The sequence below is a fragment of the Volvox carteri genome (assembly GCF_000143455.1).
Source record: "Volvox carteri f. nagariensis unplaced genomic scaffold VOLCAscaffold_80, whole genome shotgun sequence".
Lineage (NCBI taxonomy): Eukaryota > Viridiplantae > Chlorophyta > Chlorophyceae > Chlamydomonadales > Volvocaceae > Volvox > Volvox carteri.
Window position 1 is genome coordinate 244266 of NW_003307623.1, and position 16321 is coordinate 260586.

Consider the following 16321-nt stretch of genomic DNA (forward strand, 5'->3'; position numbering starts at 1 on the left):
GTCGGAGAAATGTGACGAGGCTTTCCTTCGTGTTAAGGAAGCGCTCACTCAGGCGCCAGTGCTTGCTTTGCCGGATCCTCGTGAACCTTTCGAGGTGATCGCGGATGCTAGCGACTTCGCATTGGGTGCAATTTTGCTCCAGCATGGAAGGCCAGTGGCTTTTAAGAGCCGTAAACTGATTCCTGCTGAGTTGAACTACATCGTCACTGAAAAAGAGCTCTTGGCCGTCGTGCATGCGCTCAAATTGTGGCGTTGTTACCTCGAAGGTGTAAAGTTTACGGTCGTTACTGATCACGAACCTAACACCGCCATGCGCCGTAAGTCTCTGTTGTCTCGATGTGTGGCGCGGTGGTCGGAATTTCTGGAGTCTTTCGATTTAGAATGGCAGTATCGCGCGGGTCGTTGCAATCCTGCAGATCCGTTGTCTCGGCTTCCGGGACACATCGAAGTTGAAACGACGAAAGTTATGACGATTAGTGCTCAACGGTTGGGAGAAATTTCTGCCTTCCGTGACACCACCTGCGAGCTTAAGTGCTCTTTTTCTGCGTTCGAGTCATCGGTACTTGATGGGTATGGTATCGATCCTTGGTTTAAAATATCAGAAAACACGGTTGCATTATCGCAACGTGATCAATTCTGGTATCGAGGAGATACTTTGGTTGTGCCAGATCATGCTGATTTGCATACTACCATTCTGCGTCTTTGTCATGACCATCCGTTGGCAGGCCATACGGGCGTAACCAAAACTCTTGATTTGGTGCGTCGTTCGTTTTGGTGGCCTAGGCTGCGTCAATCGGTCGCAGCGTACTGTCGTACGTGTGACAGCTGTCAGAGGGTAAAGGCAGATACCAGTCTCCCTGGTGGTTTGCTTCTTCCGCTGCCGATTCCTGATCAGAAGTGGTCTTTCGTGACCATGGATTTTATTACTGATCTGCCTCCCGATCCTGATGGCAATACTTCGATCTATGTGTTTGTGGACAAACTCACCAAGATGGTTCGGTTTGTGCCCTGTAAGGCCTCTGTTGACTCTGTCAAAGCAGCTGAAATCTTCGTCAACACCATTGTGTGTTCGTACGGTGTTCCGTCTGTCGTCATTTGCGACAGGGATCCTAAGTTTACCTCTGCCTTTTTCGAGTCGCTTTTTGATGGATATCAAATCGACTTGCGTCGCAGTTCTGGTTATCATCCTCAAACGGATGGCCAAACAGAACGTGCAAATCGTGTTCTGGAGGATATGTTGCGTCATTTCGTTTCTGGCGATCAATCCTCATGGTCCCGTTATCTGCCGATGGCTGAGTTCGCCATGAACAATTCGTTGCATGAGTCTACGCGAACTACTCCTTGATATGAACCCCTAATTCCGGCTTCTCACCTGGTTCGCAAATTGGGGGAGGAGAGGGCCAAGACGCGCTTGCAAAGCGTGGCCAAACAGTCTAATCCGTTATCTGTTAAATTCAGTACGGATATGCAGAATGCTTTGGAACGAGCTAAGTCTTGCTTGGCTGCTGCTCGAGATCGGATGAAGATATGGGCTGACAAAGGTCGCTCGGAACGAGGACTTTCTGTTGGTGATCGTGTACTCTTGAGTACGAAACACATGACTATTAAAGGTGTGCGCAAATTGCTGCCTCGCTTTATCGGACCCTTTGCGGTTAAGGAAAAGATCAACGCGGTTGCGTATCGGTTGGATCTTCCTCCTGCGGTGCGGATACATGATGTATTTCATGTGTCACTCCTTCGTCCGTATCACGATGGTGGTCGCGTTCAGCTACCTCCGCCACCTCAGATTGTTGAGGGTGAATTGGAGTTCGAAGTTGAGTCCATTTTGCTTCACAAAGAAGTGAAAGAAGGACGTCGACAAAAGCGTTTCTACCTAATGCGTTGGAAAGGTCAGGGCCCGGAATTTGATTCGTGGGAACCCGAAGCAAACCTAACTAACTGCGGCGATTTGTTGCGCGACTACTGGGCACGTCAATCTGACTCAGTTACAACCTCGAAGTCCCAAGGTCAGGCGACACTTTCGGGTGACGCTGACGCTTCTGGCTCGAAGCCGCATCGAGCCCCTCAGACTACTCGTCGCGGCCGTGTGATCAAAAAGCCTTCGCGCTTTAATGCTTTTCTCAACCACTTGTCTGTCACCAGCGGGGTTCCGGAATCCCTGCTTTTTCCTCTCGTGTGGCGGTGAAGCCAAGGTTGGCTGGCTGTCGGGACGACCAGCCATTTAGGGGGGGAATGATGTAACGTGCAAGAGCAGTTACATAACTCTCAATGCTTCTCTTCAACGGGGTTCACTCAGCTATTCTCAAGACCTTCCTTTTACGACGTCGTACATTAGTGCGGGTCGTACACTGGATGGCTACATATTCTCTGGTGTATCGCATCCGGTGTCTTTTGACACCACCATGACTGGTTGTGATAAGCCTTAACGTAACACGAATCTGTAAGGTGCTGGGGGGGCCTACACAGCCCCCAGGCCTAGGGGCCCCCCGATGAGTTATAGTTTAGTTCGTACAAACACAGGGTTCGGGGAATGCCACAACACGCCCACACCACAATCTCTCCATAGAGGTGTCTCTTGCATGCCAGGAAGCGGGGCACACACTTGGAAGCTTTGACAGGAACCCCGATTGCATGGGTGACTGCTCTTGCAGAGCCCAACCAAACACAGACCAGCTGGTTAACTGCAGTTAACCCCTACTCAAACAATGATCGAATAGAGTTCTTCACTATCGTTCGTTTTGCATCACATTGAAAGATAACACGGCACGACTTTCCAGATTGCAACAGTCATGATGCATAGCAGCAATGAACCAGAACCGCCAAACGCAATCTCTGCGGTTGGTTGCAGCCCCTGCTGTTGATGCTGCACACTAGTTAGCAGTTCATCATGTACCGGCCCCTGCTGCTGGCGGCCTTCCACTTCTCCAATGCCGCCTCAAAGGGGAACACATCCTCACATCCGCCGTAATGCACTGCGCCCATGTAAACATAGCTCCGAAGTACAGCTGCCACTTGAGGGGATGATTGTCCTTCTTCTCCAGCCATGCACCGTCACTCTGCCCCTTCACGACCCGCTGCATCTGTGGTCATGGCGTCTTTGCACCACGGAGTGTGGGGTTAGGAGTCTTAGCTGCAGCACCGGGATCGCTGCTGCCATCGACCTCAACACCCGTGTTTCCTGGCCCATCGCGGTTGTCTCCATATGAAAAACGTTGGCGTTTGGCCTGCTCGCTGTTGACAATCGGAGTGGCATCATTGCCGTCGGCTGGCTGCAGCATTGCGTCCACATTGCCTACAACCTCTACGCCGTCTTCATTAATGTCGCTAATGGCTTCAGTGAAGTTTAATATCTGCTTTAATGGCCTGCCACGCTTTGGGAGCTTCGGGTCCGAATATTTTGCAGTGTTTGGTCCGGTCAGAAACAGTCCGATTCCTTGTTGACTTTCGGGCGTGACCTTCCTAACAGTATCCATGGCATTAAAGTACTAAGATATATCATACATGTTAACCATATATATGTTCAACAAGTATGTCTCCTGTAAGATAAATCTTCTAGGGGCTATAAGAATATTCTAGCGGCTTTGGCATGGACAGTACTGTCCATTTTCCAGGACTAGTCCTGGACTAGTCCATTTTTGGCTGGAGGAATGAACTTGTACGATCGGAACATATGCATTATCTATGCTTAATTTTCAGGACCGCGAACAATTTGTATTCCGATTTCGGATATATTCCGCAAAACAAACGCTGCACAGTTAACAGTGATAAGCGATGCTGCGGTGGCCTGCATGTGTGCAGTTCTATCACCAGCTGCAGCTCTACCAGGACACGGGTCCTGTCCTGGTGAAGTAGCACTATTTAAGAGCTGTATTCCAGTCAGGTCAGGTCATCACCGAAGACTTACCTGCAGTAGGCGGTGGCGGGCTTTCTGGAGGTGGTGGCCAGATGGTGCCTGCGAATCAAAGGGGTTGACAACGACCGCTGGTGTGTTGTATCCTGTAAAGGTTTTCCTACAACGGTTTGAGCGCCTATTTCTAACTGTCGGTGGTTAGCTCGTCCACTCCGATTTACCAAACTCCAATATTACTAACTAACTCCCGTCAATTCCGCGGTTGGTGATTACAGGTATTAACTAATACTGATATTAGTTTAATTGCGGCTACTGTTAGCTGCGGCGGCTAAGCGACTACTGTTAGTCGTCCGCCATCTAAATGCCGCACTGTTGCGGAAGTCCATGGGCGCCGGCGGATCAAACGACTACTGTTAGTCGTCCGCCATTCAAGTGCCGCACTGTTGCGGAAGTGCATGGGCGACGGCGGCTAAGCGACTACTGTTAGTCGTCCGCCATCCAAATGCCGCACTGTTGCGGAAGTCCATAGGCGCCGGCGGATCAAACGACTACTGTTAGTCGTCCGCCATTCAAGTGCCGCACTGCTGCGGAAGTGTATGGGCGACGGCGGCTAAGCGACTACTGTTAGTCGTCCGCCACCTTAATGCCGCACCACTGCGGAAGTCCATACCTACGTATGGGCGGGGGTTTTACTTACGTAAAGCTGGGACCTGCGTCCCAGTTTCGTCTGACCGAGCGAGAGTAGTTCCTGCGAACTATGGCTTCTGGATTCGGCGCCGCCCAGTCGTACTAGGAATCCTTATCGGCGCGAGGCCCAAGTGGAGTCACTGATGACTACTTATTCAAGACACTTGTCTCAATCGGTATCTTTCGATGCCCCCATTCTATGGTTGTGTCGTCTGAACTCTACAACAAATCTGGTATCGAGACGGGGTCCTTACGGACCAGTCTCATCTCCGCTTCCGCACTCTTTCTTTCATTTGGCACTAGTATGAACTACCCTAGTGAAGAGGCTACATCGGCTGATTCGGAAGATTTCGGCCCCTTGGCGACTTTTGCTGCTGACCTCGGCAATGCGGTGATGGCTGCCGCCGCATCCGCGGGCCCTCTTGTTGTAGCGGGTTCTGCTATTCCTACCTCTGCTACGATCCCTCGCTTGCGCGAGCTTGTGCACCTCTCCCGTGGTGCATTGCAAGCAATCGAGGCGGTCCATCGCTGTGCTGAGGAAGTCTTACTTTTCGCCTCCTCCGCGCACGGTGCTGGCGGCGCAGAAAGGGCTCCTACGGCTGCTGCTTTCTTACCAGAGCAGGACGTCGAGGCCCCGGAGCTGGACCCGGTTGGCGCCCCTGCTGAGGCGCCGGCACCCGATCCTCGCGCTGCTGTCGCTGTCGGGGGTCCTGAGCGCAGAGAGGGTGGCACAGTTGCCGCCCCGGGTGCCGGTAAGCCGAGGGGGGGTCCCCGGGAACAGCGCCGGTGGCAGCAAAAGGGTCCTAGAAGTAATCAGGGTCCTTCCGAGGCCGGGCCTAGTCAGCCGATGGGACAGAAACGCAAACGTGACGACGATCAGTGGCTAGAGAAGTATTGCTGCACTAAGGCAGAGCTGGAGGAGCGCAGGAAGAGGAATAAGTGCATGAGTTGTGGGGATGGCCATTCGACGGGGGTTTGCCCGTTGTGGCCCAAGAAGAAGTAGGGGGTTGCCCAGGCCGCTGAGGAGGGGACTCCTCCTGGGTTAGAAGTAGAGACCGAGCTGCCTGCCATGCGGGCTTCCAGGGCACTGCTGCCCTCTGTGTTAGCGCAGGTTGAGCGAGCTATTGGACGGAAGCTGACGTTTGATGCTCGTTCTGCGAAGAGTGACGGGGATGCTTTGTGTAACCCGCTTGTGCCGCGTTCCCAGTCTCTCTCTGCTAACGACCTGCGTGGGCATACGGTTCTCTTCCTCCCCTCTTCTATTTCAGAGTTGCAGGCGCAGCTGACTGCGTACCACATCTGCAAACGTCAGCACCTGGAAACTGCAGCGTGCATCATTACACCTACTCACACCACACACTGTGCTTCGGCTCTGCTGGCCGGGATGCAGCGCGTTCTGCAGTTTAGTCCAAGGACACCGCTGTTTAACGGACTCGATCTGGAGGGTCGGCCTGTGCCGTTTCCCGGGTCAATGTCTGCCTTCGACGTTTGGTATGATCCCCCGCGACCCGCTGTTGCTTTGCGTGACACTTCACCTCGTCTTTCGACCTTCCTGCTCTCTCCTCAGTCTGCTGCTCTGCCAGGTGCAAAGGTGCCTCTTATCCAAGTCCGCGTCGTCAGCGATACTCTACTCGCGCTTGCTGATTCTGGCGCCAGCGACGACTTTATCTCTCTCTCTGAGGTGAAGCGGCTTGGGTTGACGCCTAGTGCCTGTTCCTGGTCGCATGTCACGCTCGCGAATGGGGATAAGCAGGCTATCTTAGGTCGGGTTACATTGCGTCTTTCGGTAGGACCTTTGCGTTTGTCGGTGCAGCCGTACGTGTTGCCTGAGTTGCCTGCACCGGCCACGTACATCTTAGGGTCCTCTACGTTCTCGCGGTACGGGGGCGTCCTTAGTTTCGAGTCGTGCACCCTGCGGTTGCGAAAAGGGACTCTCGTTTATAAGGCGCCTTTCATTGCCGTGGAGCGCGATCCTTCCGAACAGGGTACCTCGCAGTCGGAACCGCAAGTTCATTACGCCGTAGCCGCGCTCTGCCAGCACACCACTCCTCAACCCATAGGTCGAAAAGCTGCAGTTCGACTTATTCGCAAAGGCGCGCATGGTCTGTTAGTTCGGCCTAAACTGCAACTGAACGCTGCCGTTACCGCTACTGACCCGTCGGACCCTGAGCTGCAATCCCTGTTGAACGAGTTTTCCGACGTTTTTCAGGAAATTCCAGGGATTCCTCCTGTTCGGCCAGTCGACCACACGATTCCTCTGACTCCTGGCGCGACTCCGGTGACTCGTCCGATGTACCGCCTGAGCCCTCTGGAACTCGACGAAGTCAAGCGCCAGGTTACCGACTTGCTGAAAAAGGGTATGATCCGCCCTAGCACTTCTCCCTATTCTGCGCCGATCCTGTTTGTCGGTAAGAAAGACGGTAGTCTACGCATGTGCATTGATTACCGGGGGTTGAACGCTACGACGGTTAAGAATCGTTACCCTCTCCCGCGTATTGACGACCTGCTTGACAAGCTGCGCGGTTCAGCCTTCTATAGCTCGATTGACCTCCAGCAGGGGTACAACCAGATTCGCATTTCCGAGTCCGATATTCCTAAAACCGCGTTTCGCACCCCGTTCGGCCACTTTGAGTACACGGTCATTAGTTTCGGCTTGACCAATGCTCCTGCTACCTTCCAAGCCGTTATGGATCGTATCTTTCGGCCGTATCTTGACAAATTCCTAATCGTCTACCTGGATGACATTCTGGTATTTTCCAAAACGCGCGAGGAGCACCTGCAGCACTTGCGCTCTGTCCTCCAGGTACTACGGCAAGAAAAGTTTTACGCCAAGCTCTCTAAGTGCCATTGGGCGCAACCCCAGGTGGAGTACCTCGGCCACATCGTCTCTGCCGACGGTGTTCGGATGGATCCCCGTAAAACTGCCACTGTACGGGATTGGCCAGCGCCCACCTCTCTGCAGGAGCTTCGTAAGTTCCTGGGGTTGACGAACTACTTTCGTAAGTTTATTGCGCGTTATTCCGTGATAGCTGCACCGCTAACCAACCTGACTCGTAAGGGTGCGTTTTCGTCGCCAGCCGCGTGGACAGCTGATTGCCAGCAGGCCTTCGATGCGTTAAAACGTGCGGTCGCCGACGACCTTATCCTCCGTTTTCCCGATTACTCGTTGCCGTTCCGTGTCGAGGTAGTGACTGACGCTTCTCTTTACGGATCCGGTGCTGTTCTGTTGCAGCAAGGCCGCCCCGTGGCTTTTACGAGTAGGAAGTTTTCGGGCGCTGAAACCCGTTACACCACCGGGGAACAGGAATTACTTGCCGTTTTACACGCTTTAAAAGAATGGCGCTGCTACCTGGAAGGCCGGCCCTTTACGCTGAAAACTGACCATAAGCCCCTTACGTTTCTCCAAGGTGTGCCTTCGTTAAACCGTCGGCAGGCTAGATGGATGGAATACTTCGCGCGGTTTAATTTCGACTGGGAGTATCTGTCTGGTTCCTTGAATGTGGCTGACGCTCTTAGTCGACATCCTTCGCTGCATTCCGCAATCTTGTCCGTCACAACTCGTCGCACTGCCTCCTTGGAACGGTCGGTTTCGGCCTCCGACCTGTCTGCGCGTATTAAGACTGCTATTACCACGGACCCTTGGTTTACTGACACTAATAATACGGGTCACCTCCTTTTTCAAGATGGTCTTTGGCTCCGCAGGGAAGGCTCTTATCGTCAAATTGTCGTCCCTAATGACGACTCCCTGCGTCGTGAGTTGCTTTCCCGTTTCCACGACGGTCCGTTAGCGGGGCACCCTGGCTGCACACGGATGGTCGAAATTCTTCGGCGTTCCTTTTGGTGGCCACGGATGGCTAAGGATGCCGAGAATTACGTCCTCTCCTGTGATTCTTGCCAGCGTAACAAGTCTATCTCTGGTAAGCCCCACGGACTGTTACAGCCTTTGCCTGTCCCTGCGGCCCCTTGGGAGAGTGTTTCCATGGACTTCGTCGTTGCGTTGCCTAAAACTGAGGGGGGTTATGACGCGGTGTTGGTTCTGGTCGACCGTCTGACGAAAATGGTTCACCTTGCACCCACCACGTCGGCCTGCACCGCAGAGCACACTGCCCGTTTATTTTTTGATAACGTTGTGCGTTTGCATGGTGTTCCCAAGTCCGTCGTTTCGGACCGTGGTAGTCAATTCACTAGCAAATTTTGGGACGCACTGGGGAAGTTGGTAGGTATGCGCATAAACCTTTCCACTGCCTACCACCCCCAGTCCGATGGCCAAACTGAGCGAACTAACCGGACGTTAGGTGATATGTTACGTAACTTCGCGGGTCGAACTCCCTCTGTCTGGGATACCTGCTTGACGGCTGCCGAGTTCGCAATCAATAATGCCGTTAACCGTTCGACTGGTCAAAGTCCTTTTTTCCTTAATTACGGTTACAATCCTGTTCTGCCTGTTTTGCGCGAACTTGACGTAAACGTGCCCGCGGCTAAGACTTTTGCTAAGTCGTTTGTGTCCCGACTAACAGAGGCTAAGGCCTGCCTTGACTCAGCCCAACAGCGCGCAGCGGACTACTACAATAAGTCCAAACGGGACGTCACCTTCACCAAGGGCCAACTGGTCATGCTAAGCACCAAGAACCTGCGTTCTCTGGCCGAAGGTTCCCGTAAGCTGTTGCCTCGCTGGGTTGGGCCTTACCCTGTTGTGCGCATGGTGGGTTCGGTTGCTGTACAACTTGAACTCCCTCCTGAAATGCGCGTCCACCCTACTTTTCACGTGTCCTTAGTACGTCCATATCGTGGGTCTGTACCCATCCCTGAAGCGCCTGCGCCTCCTGCTGCTATAGAGGCCGCGCCTACTACTTGGTTGTCCGGTAGGCAAACCATGTATGCAGTGGAACGAATTTTGGACTATCGAACTCGACGCGTGGGTAAGGCTAGGCGCAAGCGCACTGTGCACGAGTACTTAGTCAAATGGGCTGGGTACTCGTCCGAGCACAACAGCTGGGAACCGGCGCGTAACTTCACTCCTGACCTCAAACCATTGCTCGATGCGGCTCGTCTTAGGGCGCAGTCCCAGGTGGTATCGCGTTAGCTAGTTTTACTAATCTTGCTTTGCATAGCGATTCGTGTGCGACGGGGACGCCGCACTTAGGGGGGGGGAATAGTTGTTGTATCCTGTAAAGGTTTTCCTACAACGGTTTGAGCGCCTATTTCTAACTGTCGGTGGTGAGCTCGTCCACTCCGATTTACCAAACTCCAATATTACTAACTAACTCCCGTCAATTCCGCGGTTGGTGATTACAGGTATTAACTAATACTGATATTAGTTTAATTGCGGCTACTGTTAGCTGCGGCGGCTAAGCGACTACTGTTAGTCGTCCGCCATCTAAATGCCGCACTGTTGCGGAAGTCCATGGGCGCCGGCGGATCAAACGACTACTGTTAGTCGTCCGCCATTCAAGTGCCGCACTGTTGCGGAAGTGCATGGGCGACGGCGGCTAAGCGACTACTGTTAGTCGTCCGCCATCCAAATGCCGCACTGTTGCGGAAGTCCATAGGCGCCGGCGGATCAAACGACTACTGTTAGTCGTCCGCCATTCAAGTGCCGCACTGCTGCGGAAGTGTATGGGCGACGGCGGCTAAGCGACTACTGTTAGTCGTCCGCCACCTTAATGCTGCACCACTGCGGAAGTCCATACCTACGTATGGGCGGGGGTTTTACTTACGTAAAGCTGGGACCTGCGTCCCAGTTTCGTCTGACCGAGCGAGAGTAGTTCCTGCAAACTATGGCTTCTGGATTCGGCGCCGCCCAGTCGTACTAGGAATCCTTATCGGCGCGAGGCCCAAGTGGAGTCACTGATGACTACTTATTCAAGACACTTGTCTCAATCGGTATCTTTCGATGCCCCCATTCTATGGTTGTGTCGTCTGAACTCTACAACATGGTGACTGTCCAAGATAATTCATGAAATGCAGCAGCAAAAGAAATACAACACAGTATATATCTACCAGGGCACTATGTAGTAGCTAGCTGGCCGCTGGCCCCTGGCCGCTGGAAAGGCCTCTCCAGATGTTATAACATATTGGTTAAGCCCTTCACGCATATAATTTGGTAGTCAATATGTGTGCAGTACTGTACCAGGTACAACACATTTGGTACCTATACGTCTGTAAGTTTACAGACTTTAAGATTGTGGAGTGGCAAATGCTTTCAGGCCGGTCTATTATACCATGGCACGCGTCTATTGTGCCATCTATATACCAATCGATACAATAATTCTACCAAAAATCCATTCCTCGGTCCTTTTTGATATATGATGACCCTATATATATGTAGACCATGAAACATTTACCGATGCGTTTAGGTGATACAGATTACAGGTGCTAACCCAAGCATTTCATGTGCACACGCACCTGGAATTTTTGTATAAAAACAAATTGAAGTAACAGTTCTTAATGGGGCCACAGAGGACTTCATCCAGCCGTTGGCATTGAAGCCTTGACATGCTGGCAACTTTGCACAGTCGGTAGCAGCTGCTGCAGCGGAACCAGAGTTGCTCAGGTCGTCCTTATCGTGGTCGGTGTCCGGAAGTGCAATGTAGCCATAAAAACTTGGACATGCTGTGGAATCAGCAAAGGGAAGTGCCAAACATTGTGTATGACTCATTAAGCTACCAAAAGGCATTGATGCTGGGAGTTTCTGCAAGGTGCAATAAGTTGTACTTATGCATGAACTACTTACCTTGCAATGTACACATCCACACATGCTATTTAAATTTATTTACTATTCTGGCCCTGTTCACTGCTGTAGCGGGAACAGGAACAGGAAAGGGCCTGCACAAGCTACGTCATATGCATGTCACACTGCGGCACTACTTGGAAACATCCCAATGGCATACTCCAGGCCGGTTCCGGCCCGGTTCCGACCTAACGGGTCCAGTTAACGAGATGGGTAACCGGTCGGTAGGATTACCGGGCGAACCGTTATCCGGTACGATGTCGGTAACCTGGCATGAGCAAAAATGCATTTCTGATTGCAACCAGTTTCTTTGTGACAATGCCCATTGTCACAAGGTTCATGCCCACGTGTCACACCCCGACAAGCTTGAGGAGGTTAAGGCAATGTGAATGCCGGGTGACAGGGGTGACAGTCTTGTGCAGGCACATTTGGAGACTAGTTTACACTGAGATTGGGGTGATGTTGGATTAGAATACTTGCAGTTCATGAAATTGAGGAAATGTGTTGCATAGGCATATCCAAACGTTTCAGAGGGACGTTGTTTCGCCCGTAACAAACTTGTTACGGGCGAAACAAACTGGATTTCCACAGTCCCACCACTCAAAGAGCTCCCCACACCATCGCAAAGTCCCTTTTTTATTACAGACACATGTAACAAGTTGTCATAGCTTGAGATTGTCGATATATGACTGCTGGATTGTGACGAGGCCATCTCCTTACATGTCTTGCTGCACCAGCATGAACAGTGATCCCTTCTGTTCAAAATTTCAGGCAACATTGCAATGAGGCAAAACATTGTGCCGAATCTGCCGTACAAAGAGTGTTCAAAGCTTCACGCTACTAACGGACGAATACATAAGCATTCGTTTACCTTAAAAGAATAAAGGAATTCTATAGCTTCAGACAAATTAGCCTATCAGCAACTCTCCCTGGTCGTCCAAAAGTTGCTTGAAGATTCTACCATCTCCATACTATGAAGGAGCGCTCTTCATTTCTTCATTTTATCTGAACCTTAACGTATCCTTCCAACACAATGTCCATGGACAACGGTAATGAGGTCGGCGCCTACGAGTTTGACCGGAGCGCCCTGGACAACATCGCCCGTCCGCGACAAGATCGCCCACGCAAGAAATACAGCCAGCATCGTCCAGTGGATGAGTTTGGAGTACATAAGTTTGCCAGGGCAAACAATCTAAGTCAATTTACCGCGTGCCAATTGGAGGATGCCTTGTCCAAGGAAAGGTGCCATATGGACGACCTTGTCAACCTATTGCGCCAATCTAGTGACATGGACGCAAAGCAGTTGCTTGGGGACATCGGCCGAAATGCCGGGACAATGACTTATTAGGGACAATGACACGGCATTTCACGCCCTCAACATAGAGGTGTCTCTTGCATGCCAGGAAGCGGGGCGCACACTTGGAAGCTTTGACAGGAACCCCGATTGCATGGGTGACTGCTCTTGCAGAGCCCAACCAAACACAGACCAGTTAACCCCTATAGTAGCTACTCAAGCAATGATCGAATAGAGTTCTTCACTATCGTTCGTTTTGCATCACATTGAAAGATAACACTGCACGACTTTCCAGATTGCAACAGTCATGATGCATAGCAGCAATGAACCAGAACTGCCAAAGGCAATCTCTGCGGTTGGTTGCAGCCCCTGCTATTGATGCTGCATACTAGTTAGAAGTTCATCATGTACCGGCCCCTGCTGTTGGCGGCCTTCCACTTCTCCAATGCCGCCTCAAAGGGGAGCACATCCTCACATCCGCCGTAATGCACTGCGCCCATGTAAACATAGCTCCGAAGTACAGCTGCCACTTGAGGGGATGATTGTCCTTCTTCTCCAGCCATGCACCGTCACTCTGCCCCTTCACGACCCGCTGCATCTGTGGTCATGGCGTCTTTGCACCACGGAGTGTGGGGTTAGGAGTCTTAGCTGCAGCGCCGGGATCGCTGCTGCCATCGACCTCAACACCCGTGTTTCCTGGCTCATCGCGGTTGTCTCCATATGAAAAACGTTGGCGTTTGGCCTGCTCGCTGTTGACAATCGGAGTGGCATCATTGCCGTCGGCTGGCTGCAGCATTGCGTCCACATTGCCTACAACCTCTACACCGTCTTCATTAACGTCGCTAATGGCTTCAGTGAAATTTAGTATCTGCTTTAATGGCCTTCAATGCTTTGGGAGCTTCGGGTCCGAATGTTTTGCAGTGTTTGGTCCGGTCAGAAACAGTCCGATTCCTCGTTGACTTTCGGGCGTGACCTTCCTAACAGTATCCATGGCATTAAAGTACTAAGATATATCATACATGTTAACCATATATATGTTTAACAAGTATGTCTCATGTAAGATAAATCTTCTAGGGGCTATAAGAATATTCTAGCGGCTTTGGCATGGACAGTACTGTCCATTTTCCAGGAATAGTCCTGGACTAGTCCATTTTTGGCTGGAGGAATGAACTTGTACGATCGGAACATATTATCTATGCTTAATTTTCAGGACCGCGAACAATTTGTATTCCGATTTCGGATATAATCTGGAGGAATGAACTTGTACGATCGGAACATATTATCTATGCTTAATTTTCAGGACCGCGAACAATTTGTATTCCGATTTCGGATATAATCCGCAAAACAAACGCTGCACAGTTAACAGTGATAAGCGATGCTGCGGTGGCCTGCATGTGTGCAGTTCTATCACCAGCTGCAGCTCTACCAGGACACGGGTCCTTTCCTGGTGAAGTAGCACTATTTAAGAGCTGTATTCCAGTCAGGTCAGGTCATCACCGAAGACTTACCTGTGGTAGGCGGTGGCGGGCTTTCTGGTTCCTCATTTGGTGCCAAGAGGTACCTCCACCGGTTGCCTCCACCTGTGAATCAAAGGGGTTGACAACGACCGCTGGTGACTGTCCAAGATAATTCATGAAATGCAGCAGCAAAAGAAATACAACACAGTATATATCTACCAGGGCACTATGTAGTAGCTAGCTGGCCGCTGGCCCCTGGCCGCTGGAAAGGCCTCTCCCGATGTTATAACATATTAGTTAAGCCCTTCAGGCATATAATTTGTAGTCAATATGTAGGAAGGGGTCAGCTCCCCTGATTATTATAGATTACTTGCACCCGATCGTGGTTTGAGTTCCTTTTGCAATACTTTGACTTAGTGCAAATGGACCCGTTAGAGCACTTTGTCTACTTCGTATCGGGCAAAGCTCAAGTCTGGGCCACGGACATTTTCGGGGAGCACAGATTGGGCAAGAAGCTTTTGACATGTGATTCTTTATGTGCTGCCTTTTTGTTGCAATACGGCGATACGCAACACAACACGGCTATGGCTGCTCATGATAGTTTGCGAACACGCCATGAAAGCTAATCCTTTACACTGTTGGACAAGAGATCCGGTGGCAGTCGGGCAAAGACAAGCCTACCGTACACGCAGTAAGCGCTGACCTTAATGCAATCACTGCTAAAAAGCCCTTCAATAAATTTAAGTGTTCATCCTCTGATCGCAATTCGCAGGGTTGGCAACCCGCCAATCGGCCCAAGAAGGCGCGTCTGGAGCAAGAACAGCTGGCGGCAAGTGTGTGCCGCCAGTGTGCGGCAAACACTTGCCGCAAATGCCGTCGCATAAAAGCCCGCCCATCAGAGCTGGGCGGAGCACAAGCCAGACTGCATACGACACCTCAAGGCTAACACCGAGAAGACGCTGTCCCTTGCCGCGAAGATGGAGAATACCATGGCTGATTAGCGGGTCGGCAAGCGAGTGTTGGGGGCTGTGAGCAACCGGAATGTCCTAAGGACTCGGCTAGCTTGCAAATCAGAGAGTCCTTGTTGCCCGTATTTGATCCGCTTAGCTGTGATCACATGTTCCTCCCGGGCGAGTTTCGTAACGTGGAGAACATGTTGGGACGGCAGTTCACCTTTGACACTGCTTGTAACAACTCTGGCGACAATAGTCTTTGTACACGCTTTGCCTCCCTATCAAGTTCGTTTTTGACCTCCGATGTCTCTGGCGAGTTTGTCTGGGCAAATATCTTATTTTAGGCGTAGCCGAAAATGTGGTTTGAAGAGGGGCGTCAGAGCGGCGTCGTACGGTGCAGTTAGTTGGTTGTAGTTTGAATTGCTATTTGATCGGTGGTGTTTAGTCTTGTCGATTTATCTTCCGGACGATCTCGGACTCGGCTACTAGTTGATACGAGCCCTCTTTACCAGAACAGCTGCTAGCTGCCGCTGTTATTGTCCTTTGGTCAGCGGTGTGAATTTGACGTCCTTTTCTTTCCCACCCGCCCTCCCTTCCGAACTTTGGGTTCCTGGTTTTGTGAGAGGCCAGCCTTTTAGTTTAGAGGCACGGGGGATGTTTCGCTGGGTTAGGCGTGGGGCCAAAGTAACCCAAGCGAGGCCGTCGGCTGCCTGCAGGTTACCAATGCGGAAGAGCACGGTAGCCCGGAAGGGCCGCACGAAGTAGCATGCGGGCTCTGGCAGGCAGGCTGGGCATCTCTTATCCCCAACCATATGTCCGCGTCCCCGGTGCCTTGTCCATATTAGTTGTACTGTAACGAACGCGTTTTGGGTTTCTCGTCCCGGTTCTTGGTCTGGCTAGCTGCTCAGCCCGGATTCAAACCCCCATACACCAAAATTGAGCTTTGGCATAAGCATTACCTGCGCTGCAAGCGTATGCGTCCCGAAACCACTTCAGCGGTTTTTGTAGTACCGAAATGGTCTCAAGTTGAAAGACGAAGACGTATGCGAGCGGCAGGACACCAGCTGCTACCGTAGGGACGTAACTGTTCTTAAAGAAAGCAGACGATACCGTAATGCTATGGCCGATTGGTGATTTCTGGATTGGTGAAAGTAAAAAACGCTTCTAGAATTAATCTTTCCAACACCGGAATTGGTGATACGGTTTGGTGTTACCCCGTCCACTTTTTCCCATTGCCACCGAATTGGTGAAAGCCGCCAACCGGACTGCCCCCAGCGTTATTTTTTTGCGGAATATATTCCGAATTCGGAATGAAAAAATGTTCGTGGTCCTGAAAGTTAAGAATAAATA